This window comes from Papio anubis, chromosome 4, assembly GCF_008728515.1.
Source record: "Papio anubis isolate 15944 chromosome 4, Panubis1.0, whole genome shotgun sequence".
NCBI lineage: Eukaryota > Metazoa > Chordata > Mammalia > Primates > Cercopithecidae > Papio > Papio anubis.
In genome coordinates this window covers 85,140,989-85,152,104 of record NC_044979.1, presented here as the reverse complement: position 1 = coordinate 85,152,104, position 11,116 = coordinate 85,140,989, and positions in this window count along the sequence as shown.

Sequence of the window (11,116 nt, the reverse complement as noted above, 5' to 3'; positions counted from 1 at the left end):
ACAGGGAAAATCTCTGAAGATATAATACCTGAGAACTTTTTATAACTTTGGAAAGATTCAGGAACTCCATAAACTAAAATGAGAAATAAGTATCATAGTGAAATTAGAAAATACCAAAGAAAATAGAATTTGCCTTCTAGGAAATCACAATTTGACTGACAGCTGAATCAATAGCAGTATTAGAACCCATATGACAGTGGAATAAAAGCTTCAAACTGCCTAGAGAAAATACCTGTTTAGAACTGCATACTCAGCAAAAATATTTTTAAGAACTATGGAAAAATAAATACAATTATATAACAGGAACAGAAATCCACAAAACCAAAAAACTAAACAGTTGGAATGAGGACATGAGGACAGTGTCATTAGAGCTCAGTTACAGATAGTAACCAAGACAGACCTGCCTTCAGGTCATATTCAGAAACTTTATTGTGAGAATAGGACAAAGCTTTTTTTTTTTTTTTTTTTTTTTTTTTTTTGAGATGGAGTCTCACTCTGTCTCCCAGATTGGAGTGCAGCGTGGCACGAACTTGACTCACTGCAACCTCCGCCTCCCGGGTTCAAGTGATTCTCCTGCCTCAGCCTCCCGAGTAGCTGGGATTACAGGCATACACCACCACACCTGGCTAATTTTTGTACCATTAGTAGAAACAATTTTGTACTTTTAGTAGAGACAACATTTTCATCATGTTGACCAGGCTGGTCTTGAACTCCTGACCTCAGGTGATTCGCCCACCTAGGCCTCCAAAAGTGCTGGAATTACAGGCATGAGCCACCATGCCCAGCCAGGACAAAGCTTTTGTATACAGGAGTTTAAAAAGATTTTGATGGCTGCTCCATGGAGAATGCATTAGAAAAATGCAAGAATGAATGCCAGATATCAAAAGGGATGAATACAATGTTTCAAGGAGGAAATAATGATGGCTTGAACTACAATACAGAAAAGAAAAAGGAGTATGTATTTGAGATTATGAATTTCAAAGAATTTTAGATAAATTGTCTTCTAACTTGCATATTCTACAAATAAAGAAACAGCTTTGAGTGGAAAAGTGACTTGCTTAAAAATCATAAAACCATACAATCTCATTTATATGTGGAATCAACAAAAGACAATCTCATAAAAATAAGTAGAAAGGGTCTCGTAGATATCTGACTGGAGCTCCAAAAGGAGAAAAAACAAAAGTACAATAGGGAAATCACTCTAGATATAGCACCCGTGAACTTTCTATAACTTTGGAAAGACTCAGGAAGTCCATAAACTAAAAGCAAAAATAAATATTATAGTGAAATTAGAAAATACCAAAGAAAATATAAATTGCCTTCTAAAAAAATCACAATTTGACTGACAGCTGACTGAATAGCAATATCAGAACCCATAGGAGAGTGGAATAAAAGCTTCAAACAGTGTACCAAAAATACCTGTTTATAATTGGATACCCAGGAATTCTAGAAGAATGGTTACCAGAGGCGGTGGCAGAAAAGAAGGAATGGAGAAAGGGGAGATATTAATCAAAGAATACAAAGTTTCAGTTAAACTGCAGGAATATATTTTAGTGCTCTATTGACTGCATAGTGATCACAGTAACAATATGTTGTCTATTTCAAAACTGCTAAAAGAATATATTCTTTAATGTTCTCATCACAAAAAACGATGAGTTGGTAAAATGATGGGTATGGTTTTTAGCTTGACTCTATCTTCAATTTACACATAGCTCGAAACATAATATTGCATCTCATAAATATACTCAATTATTATTGGTCAATTTAATAAGAGTTTTAAAATCACACAACTATTTAGTAGCAGAGAGAGGATAAAAATTCAGGTAACAATAATATCCTCGCTAACAACTTAGGATATTCTTGGCTACATCATGCTGAAATGAAGCAAGGATATATGCTTCTGCCTCCTGTGTTCTAAACCCTGCTGGTATTCTAAATCACTTCTGTAAAGAATTTCCCACCTTCTCTTTCTCTCTCTCTTGCCATACCCACCCTCTTTGACTGATGGCACTAGCTAGAACAATGTAGTATGACAATATTTATTTTTATGAAGAGCCATACTATTCCCCTAGTAAGTCTGATACACACACACACACACACACAATGGATACACTTATATATGTAGACATATATATATACATAGTCTTCATGTTGTACTGGAGACAGTGGGAGTATAGAGGTACATTGCACCTCATCCCTGCAATCTATTAAATTAATCACCTACTCTCCCTTCCCTTTCTAACTATCATTGCTTTGGTTTAGCCTTTTTAATTCTCTGCTTCAGTCATAGAAACAGTTTGTAATTGCTCTTCCATCTTGCTTTTCTTTCCATTTTTTTTTCTACATTGATATTTATAAACATAATTCCACCTCTACTAAACATCATAGTGCATATCATTCAGGAAAGACACTCTTTGTGCAAGTCACCATTTTAGCATCTCTTCTGAAAAATGCACTTATTGTAGTTTTTTTTTTTTTTTTTTTTGGTAAAGATTTTTAAAGTTCTGATTGAACAATAAATAAGATAGTTTGCAACATACCTCCTAATCAGAACACAGTGGATTGGGAAGATACTGAGGTTAAGAAAAGCTTTTCTATACTGCTACCAAAATGACTGTTACAAAATGTAAATTTAATCACATTGTATCTTGCTAAAATTTCTTTGAAAGACATCCACAGTATTTAGGGTAAGTTTCAAATTCCTTAGTGTGGTTGTCAAAATAATCTATGGTTTAAGTCTTGCCTTCCACTCTTGGGCCCACAAAACGCATTAGTCCAAGTTTTCCTGATTTCTGCCATATTGATATTTTGGGCCAATTATTTTGAGGAACTTTCCTGTGTATTATAGGATGGTTAACAGAGTCCCTGGCCTTTACTCACTTTATGTCACTAGAACTGCCCGCACCCTAGTCATGACAATCAAAAACATTTGCAGACATTGCAAATGTTTCCTGGGGAGCACCTGAGGTTCTCCTTGGTGGAAAACCACTGTGATATACAAACAACTTACATTTTTCACATAGGTTGTTATTTTCTAATTATGTTTGGTTTGGTATAGACATCACTTTTTAAGAATTAATACCCTTTATTTTTTAGGAGAATATTACCTTTGCAGAGAAATTAAGCAAGTAGTTCAGAATTCGTATATACCCGTCTCCTTCCCCATTTTGCCAGCACACATCTTGCATTAGTGTCCTACATCTCTTATAATTAATGACCCAATATTGGTACAATGTTATTTCGTGCATCCACAATTACAGTTTCATGTAGAATAGTTTTGACACCCTAAAAATCTCACCTACTCACCGCTTCCCCTCTCCGTCCAAAACCTCTGGAAATCACTGATTATTTTCCTATCTCTCTAGTTTTGCCTTTTCGAAAATGTCAGATGGGAGGAGGTGAGGACTGAAAAACTACTTATTGGGTACTATGCTCATTACCCAGGTGACAAAATAATCTGTACACGAACTCTTCACAACACACAATTTACCTATGTAACAAATCTGCACATGTATCCCTGAAAGTGAGAATGGAAAATCTAAAGTGGGAATGAAAAAAAATTTTATTTAAAAAGAAAATGTAATTTAGTGTGGGAGCCTTTTCACGCTTACTCAGAAAAATACATGTAAGTTTATTTATGTCTTTCCTTGGCTTCATAGCTCATTTCCCTTTATCACCAAATAATATTTCATTTTAGAGACGTACCATAGTTTACTTATCTTTTCGTCTGTTGAAAAACATCTTGGTTGCTTTCAGATTTTTGCAATTATGTATAAAGCTGCTATAAACATTCCTGTGAAGGGTTTTGTGTGGACATAAGTTTTCAACTCAGTTGGATATATACTTAGGAGTGTTATTGCTGGATCATATGATAAGACTATGTTTAGCTTTTTAAGAAACTGCCAAACTGTCTTCCAAAGTCACATTTACATTTTGTATTCCCACTAGCAATGAATGAAGTTCTTGCTGTTCTACTTCCTCACCAGCATTGCGTATTGGAGAATTTTTGAATTATAGACATTCTAATAACCATATCATGGCATCTTATTGTTCTTATAATTTGCAATTACCTAATAACATATGATGTTTTATATATTTTCATGTGTTTATTTGCCATCTGTATACCTTCTTTCATGAGGTGTCATTCACATATTTTTCCCATTTTTAAATTGTTTCCTTATTCTTGAGTTTTAAGAGTTCCTTGTATATTTTTAATAAAATTGCTTTGTTATGCACATGTACCCTACAACTTAAAGTATAATAATAATAAATAAATTTAAAAAATAAAATAAAATAAAATAAAAAATAAAATTGCTTTACCAGATATGTAATTTTCAAATATTGTCTTTGAGGCTGTAGCATGTCTTTTTATTCTCTTAACAATATCTTTTGCACCTAAGTTTTATATTTAATGTCCAAATTATCATTTTTCTTTTCTTGCATGGATTTCATTTTTGGCAGTGTATCTACAATCTCATCAGGAAACACAAGGTTACCTAGATTTTCTATGTTATCCTCTACATGTTAGTATTCATTAGTCTGTTTTATGTTGCTATAAATTAATACCTGAGACAGGGTAATTTATATAGGAAAGAGGTTTATTTTGGCTCATAGTGTGCAGACTGTACAAGAAGCATAGTGCTGGCATGTACTTCTGGTGAAGGCCTCAAGAAACTTACAATCATGGTGGAGGGGGAGCAAACATGTCACATGGCGAGGAAGGGAGCAAGAGAGAGGGGAGGAGGTGCCAGGCTCTTCTAAACAACCAGCTCACATGTGAACTAATAGAGTAAGACCTCATTCATCATGAAGGGGATGGCACCAAGCCATTCATGAGGGATACACCCAATGACCCTAACACTTTCCACTATGCTCTACCTCCAACATTGGGGATCACATTTTAACATATTTGGAGGGGACAAATATCCAAGCGATATCAATGATTTATAGTTTTGTGTCCTACATTTATTTCTATAATCTGTTTTTATTTTATTTTTTTTTTTTCTGGTGAAACTTGTAAGGTCTCTGTATAGGTTTCTACATGTATGTATGTATACATTTGCATATGGATATCTAATTTTTCCAGCAGCACTTGTTGAAAAGACTATTTATTCTCCATCGAATTTCCTTCATTCTTTTCTCAAATATCAGTTAACTATATTTCTGTGGGTGTATTTCTTGGCTCCCTGTTGTATTCCATAGATCTAATTTTGCTATTTTTTGTCAATAACCTGCTGCCCTGATTACAGTAGCTGTATAGTAAATATTGAAGTTGGGTGGTGTCAGTCCTCCGGCTTTGTTTTTCTTCAGTATTGAGTCACCTATTTCTGGGTCTTTTTTTTTTTTTTTTCTTTTTTGTGAGGTGGAGTCTCGCTCTGTCACCCAGGCTGGAGTGCAGTGGCATGATCTCAGCTCACTAGAGCCTCCACCTCCTGGGTTCAAACGATTCTCCTGCCTCAGCCTCTTGAGTAGCTGGGATTACAGGCACCCACCACCATGCCTGGCTAATTTTTTGTACTTTTAGTAGAGGCGGGGTTTCACTGTGTTGGCCAGGCTGGTTTCGAACTCCTGACTTCGTGATCCGCTCGCTTTGGCCTCCCAAAGTGCTGGGATTACACGCATGAGCCACCGTGCCCAGCACCATATAAATTTAAGAATAATTTTGTTAATATCTGAAAATAACTTGCTGAAATTTTGATTGGAATTGCATTGATTCTATAGATCAAGTTGGCATATAGATCAATATTGACATAAAAAAATTGAATATTCCTACTATGGATATGAAACATCTTTCTATTTATTTAGATCTCCTTTGATTTTTTTAGAACTTTGTAGATTTTGTCATATACATCCTGTATATATTTTGTTAAATTTGTACTTAAGAATTTTACTTTACTATTTCACTAATCTTAGAGTAAATTGTATCGTGTTTTAAAATTCAAATTCCAATGGTTCATTGTCAGTGTATACAAAGGCAATTTAATTTTACATATTATCTTTGTATCCTGCAACCTTGCTACATTTGTTTATTAGTTCCAGGAAGCTTTTCCTTTGTTTGTTTCATTTTTGTTGTATTTTTTGTACTTTTACACAACCATGTCTCCTGTAAGAGTTTTGTTTTTCACTTCCCAGTATGAATGCCTTTTATTTTGTTTTCTTATCTACTATGTTACCTAGAGCTTTTAGTACAATTTTGAGTAGGAGTGGTAAGAGGAGACATGTTTTTATTGTTTTGGATTTTAGAAATAAGCCCTTATTTTCTCATCATTAAGTATGATGTTAGCTATAGATTTATTGTAGATATTCTTTATCAAATAGGGGAATTTCTCTCTTGTTGGCAACTGAGATTTTTCATGAAGAATGGGTGTTGAATTCTGGCAAATGCTTTTTCTGCATCAATTAATATGATAATATAATTTTTCTTCTTTAGCTTGTTGATGGGATTTATAAAATTACTGATTTTCAAATGTTCAACTAGCCTTGCATTCCTGGAATAAATCTCACTTGGTAGTGGTGTACAGTTCTTTCCATACGTTGTTGGATTAAATTTGCTAATATTTGGTTGAGGATCATTTATGATATATAATTATCTGCAGTTTTTCATTCTTATAAAGGTCAGATTTGGATATGAGGGTAATGTTAGTTTCATAGAATGAGTGGGGAAGTGGTCTTTCTGCTTGTATTTTTTGCGACAGATTTTAGAGAATTGGTATTATTTCTTTCGTAAATGTTACAATTCAGTATTGAAACTGTCTGGGAATGGTGTTTCTGCTTTAAAAGGTTATTCATTGTCCATTTAATTTCTTCAGTAAATATAAGCCTATTTGGATTATCTGTTCCTACTTACGTGAGTTTTGATAGATCATGTCTTTCAAGGAATCGGTCCGTTTTAACTAAATTATAACATTTGCAAGAATAGAGTTGTGTATAGCATTTCTTTATTATCTTTTTATTGTAAATGGGATCAGTAGTGATGATCTCTATTTCACTACAGATGCTAGTGATTTGCATCTTCTCTTTCTCTCTCTTGTTAGTGGCCTGGCTAGAAGTTCACTAATTTTATTGCTCTAAGATCCAACTTTTGCTTTCATTGATTTTTTTTTCTATTGATTTCATGTTTTCCATTTTTATCTCTGCTCTTTTATTATTTGTTTCTTCTGATTGTTTTACATTTATATAGCTTTACTTTCTCTAGTCCTAAGATGGAAGCATCAATTGTTGATTTTAGATCTCTCTTCTTTTATAATGTATGAATCAGTGCTACAAACTTACCCTCTTAGCCTGCTTTTGTTGTGTTCCACATATCTTGACATAAGTATTGTTTTCCTACTCATTTAGTTTAAAATATTTTAAAATTTCTTCTGAGACATTTTATTTGACTCATGTTATTTAAAAACGCTGTTTAATTTCTAAATATTTTATTATTTTCTAGCTATCTTTCTGTTACTGATTTCTGTGTAGTTCCATTTGAGAGCATACGTTGGTTGACTTATAACCTCTTAAATTTGTTAAGGTGTGTTTTATGGCCCAGAATGTGGTCTATCTTAGTGAATGCCCCATGGGAACATGAAAATAATGTCTATTCTGTTGTTGTTGGACAAAATCTTTTGTAAATGTCAATCAGATACAGTTGATTGATGATGATATTCAGTTCAATTGTATCCTTACAGATTTTCTGCCTGTTGGAGCTGTCAATAGCAGTTATAGAGGTGTTGAACTCTCCAACTATAATAATGAATTTTCTATTTCTCTTTCTATTGCTATCATTTTTTGCCTTATGTTCTTTGATGCTCTGTTTTTAGGTGCACACACAAAAGAACAGTTATGCCTTCTCAGGGAATTGTCCACTTTATCCTTACATAATGCCTCTTTTTATCCCTTATAATTTTTCTTGCTCTAAAATAGACTTTGTCTGAAATTAATACAGTTAATCCAGCTTTACTTTGATTATTATTAGCATGGTTTATCTTTCTCCATCCCTTTAATATATTGGTTGAATCTGTTTTACATATCTTCTGTCAAGTTTTTATTGTATGTATTTAGATCAATCATATTAAAAATGACTATTTATATAATGGGATTGGCATGTAGCTTGATTGTAACTGCTTCTTACACACTGCACTTGTTATTTAAAAAAAAACTTTCCCTCTTTCACAGCTTTCACTTCTTTTAATTGACTATTTCATATGATTATATTATTTTCTTCTATTAATTATACTTCTTTGAAAATGTTAGGGGTTACCTCAGAGTTTGCAATATATATTGGCAACTAATCAGCGTCCACTTTGAAGTACAGTATACTGTTTCAAAGATGGTACATGAATGTACCAAATAATAGCATAGTGCCTATTTTTCACTTTTATTCTGTATAACATTGTTGTCATCCATCTTACTTATCGATAAATTATAATCACTCCATACATTATTCTTATGAATAGTTATCTATTAGATTAAGAATAAGAAAAGCAAAACATTTTATTTTACCTCCATTCATGCCTTCTCTGATACTCTTTCTTTGATAAATTCAAATTTCTGAACTGTATATTTTTATTCTCTCTGAGGAACTTGTTTTAACATGTCCTGCAAGACAGTGTTACAGGTGACAGATTCCCTGTTTCTCTTTTGTTTGTTGTTTGTTTTTTCTGAGACAGTCTTCATTTATTCTTCCCCTTTGAAGGATAATTTAACTGGATATAGAATCCTAGGTTGGTGGGGTTTTTTCTTTCCACACTTTAAATACTTCACTCAACTTTCTTCTTGTTTGCGTTGTTTCTGATCAGAGGTCCAATGTAATTCTTATTCTTATTCTTCTATAGGCAAAGCATTTATTTTCTCTGACATTTGTCAAGATTTTCTCTTTGTCTTTGTTTTTCTGCAGTTTGAATATAATATGCCTGGGAATATGTCCTGCTTAGTGTTCTCTGAGCTTCTTGGATCTGTGGTTTAGCGTCTGCCATTAATTTTGGAAGAGAGCTGTTATAACATCAACAAATTTTTCTTGTTCTTTCTTCCTTTTTTTTTATGGCAATAGGGTCACATTCGGTGACTAAGGCTGGAGTGCAGGGGCTTGATAATAGCTCACTGGAGCCTCGAACTCCTGGGCTCAATTGATTCTCCCATCCCAGCCTCCCGAGTAGCTGGGTGAGACTAGAGGCATGTGTCACCAAGCCTGGCTAATTCTATTTGCTGTATATGCCAGGCTGGTCTCAAACTCCTTAGCTCTAACAATTCTCCCAACGTGGTCTCCACAAATTCTGGAATCACAGGTGTGAGCCACCATGCCTGGCCTCTTGTTCTTTCTTATTTCTTCTCTTTCAGATGATGCTTATGTTTGTAATTGTCCCATAATTCTTGGTTAGTCTGTTATACTTTTTAAATTATTTTCCTCTTTGTATTTTATTTCAGAAAACCTTCTTTTCCTCCTATCTTCAAGCTCATTGATTCTCTTCTCAGTTCTGTCCAGTATACTGATGAGGTCATCTTAAATATTCTCCATTTCTATTGCAGTGTTGGTATTGTTTTGTTTTTTAATTTCTAGCATTTCCTTTTGATTCTTTGTTAGAGCAGTCTTCTCTCTGTTTACATTAATTGTCTGTTCTTGAATGTTGTCTACTTTCTCTGTTAGATCCTTTAACATATTAATCCTAGCTTTTTTAAAATTCCCTACTTAGTAATTTTAAAAATCCATGTCATATCTGAGTCTAGTTCTGATGCTTACTTTGTCTCTTCCGACTTTGTTTTTTTCTTGCTTCCAGTATGCTTTACAATTTTTTGTTGAAAGCTGGACATGCTGTATTTGGTAACTGAGGTAACTTAGCCTTTGATGTGATCATTTATGTTAATGTGGCTAGGAGTGAGGGTTGTGCTTGATATTTGCTATATTGTACGTGCTAAAGGACTTAGTTTCTTCTAGTTTCTTTTTCTTTCCTTTTGTTATTGGGTTTCCCAAAGAACTTCTTCTTAATTAGAGTCTGTATCTTGTAGCTCTTTCAGTGGTAAGCCCTGTTGATGAAGTTCTAAGTATTTGGGAGTGTAGTTTTCTATAATCTCATGATTAAATCTCAGTTTTCTTAGTGGGTCTGATTCCTTTGGCAGAGACCTGAGATCCATATATCAGCCTTTCTTTTCCTTCCCCTTATGTGAAACAAGAAGGGATGATGGAGCTGAACTTTTTAATTGATATTTTTCCAGGTCAGAGAAGGCTCTGGCAAAGTATTTCTCTTGAGAGCAATTCTTCATTATAAATACTATGGACTTATTTCAAAATCATTAATTTCCCCTGTGATATTTTAAAACAATTACTTTTTCCCTTCCTCTCCCTAAAGTATGAGGGAAAGTAATTTTTCTCCAATTTTCACCATGAGAACCTAGTAGGGCTACATTTAATTATTAATACCAGTTACTTGCTCAAATGTTTTCTTCTAGGTAAGCTGATCTCAGCTGTGATTCTCTATGTTTGCTTGCCGCTTTGATTTTGTGGGTAGTAGTTTACTCTGTGAATTCCATTTGTTGATTAACTTAAGAAAAGTTATTGATTAGCTTGTTTAGCTTTTTCTTGATGTGTGCATGAGAGTGATGACTTCCATGCCCTTTATATGTTGGAGTGAGTGGAAAGTACAAGTCAAAAGATTTTACCATTATTTTTTATCTACAAAGTCATCCTTGAAAATTCTCCCCAAATGTCAGCTACCCTAGGAAAACCTTCCATGTCATTTTCTTCTCATTTTAATTTAGTTTGCCTGCTTCTTTGCTCTTCCATACCTACTTTTCCTATTGTTATCACTCTCCTCTGAAATATTAGAATTGTTTCTTGGATTTCACCTAAAGGTCCTTAACGTCAGAGAAATATGTGGCATTTGTGTTTGTATTTACAGTGATTAGCACAATATCTAGCACGTAGGACACAATTTTCTTACTCAAAGATAATAAATATTATGATGATTAGGATACATAACCTCAAGAAATTACATGTTTTAGTGGGAGCAACAGGAGCATTCACAGAAATTTTCTAGAAAATGTAAAAAGTGCCATAATGGTGAAAACAGAATAACTGCTCAGTATGCATGTGCAAAGGGAGTCAACAGGAGGGGAAAAATCATATATTTTCCAGAGGAGA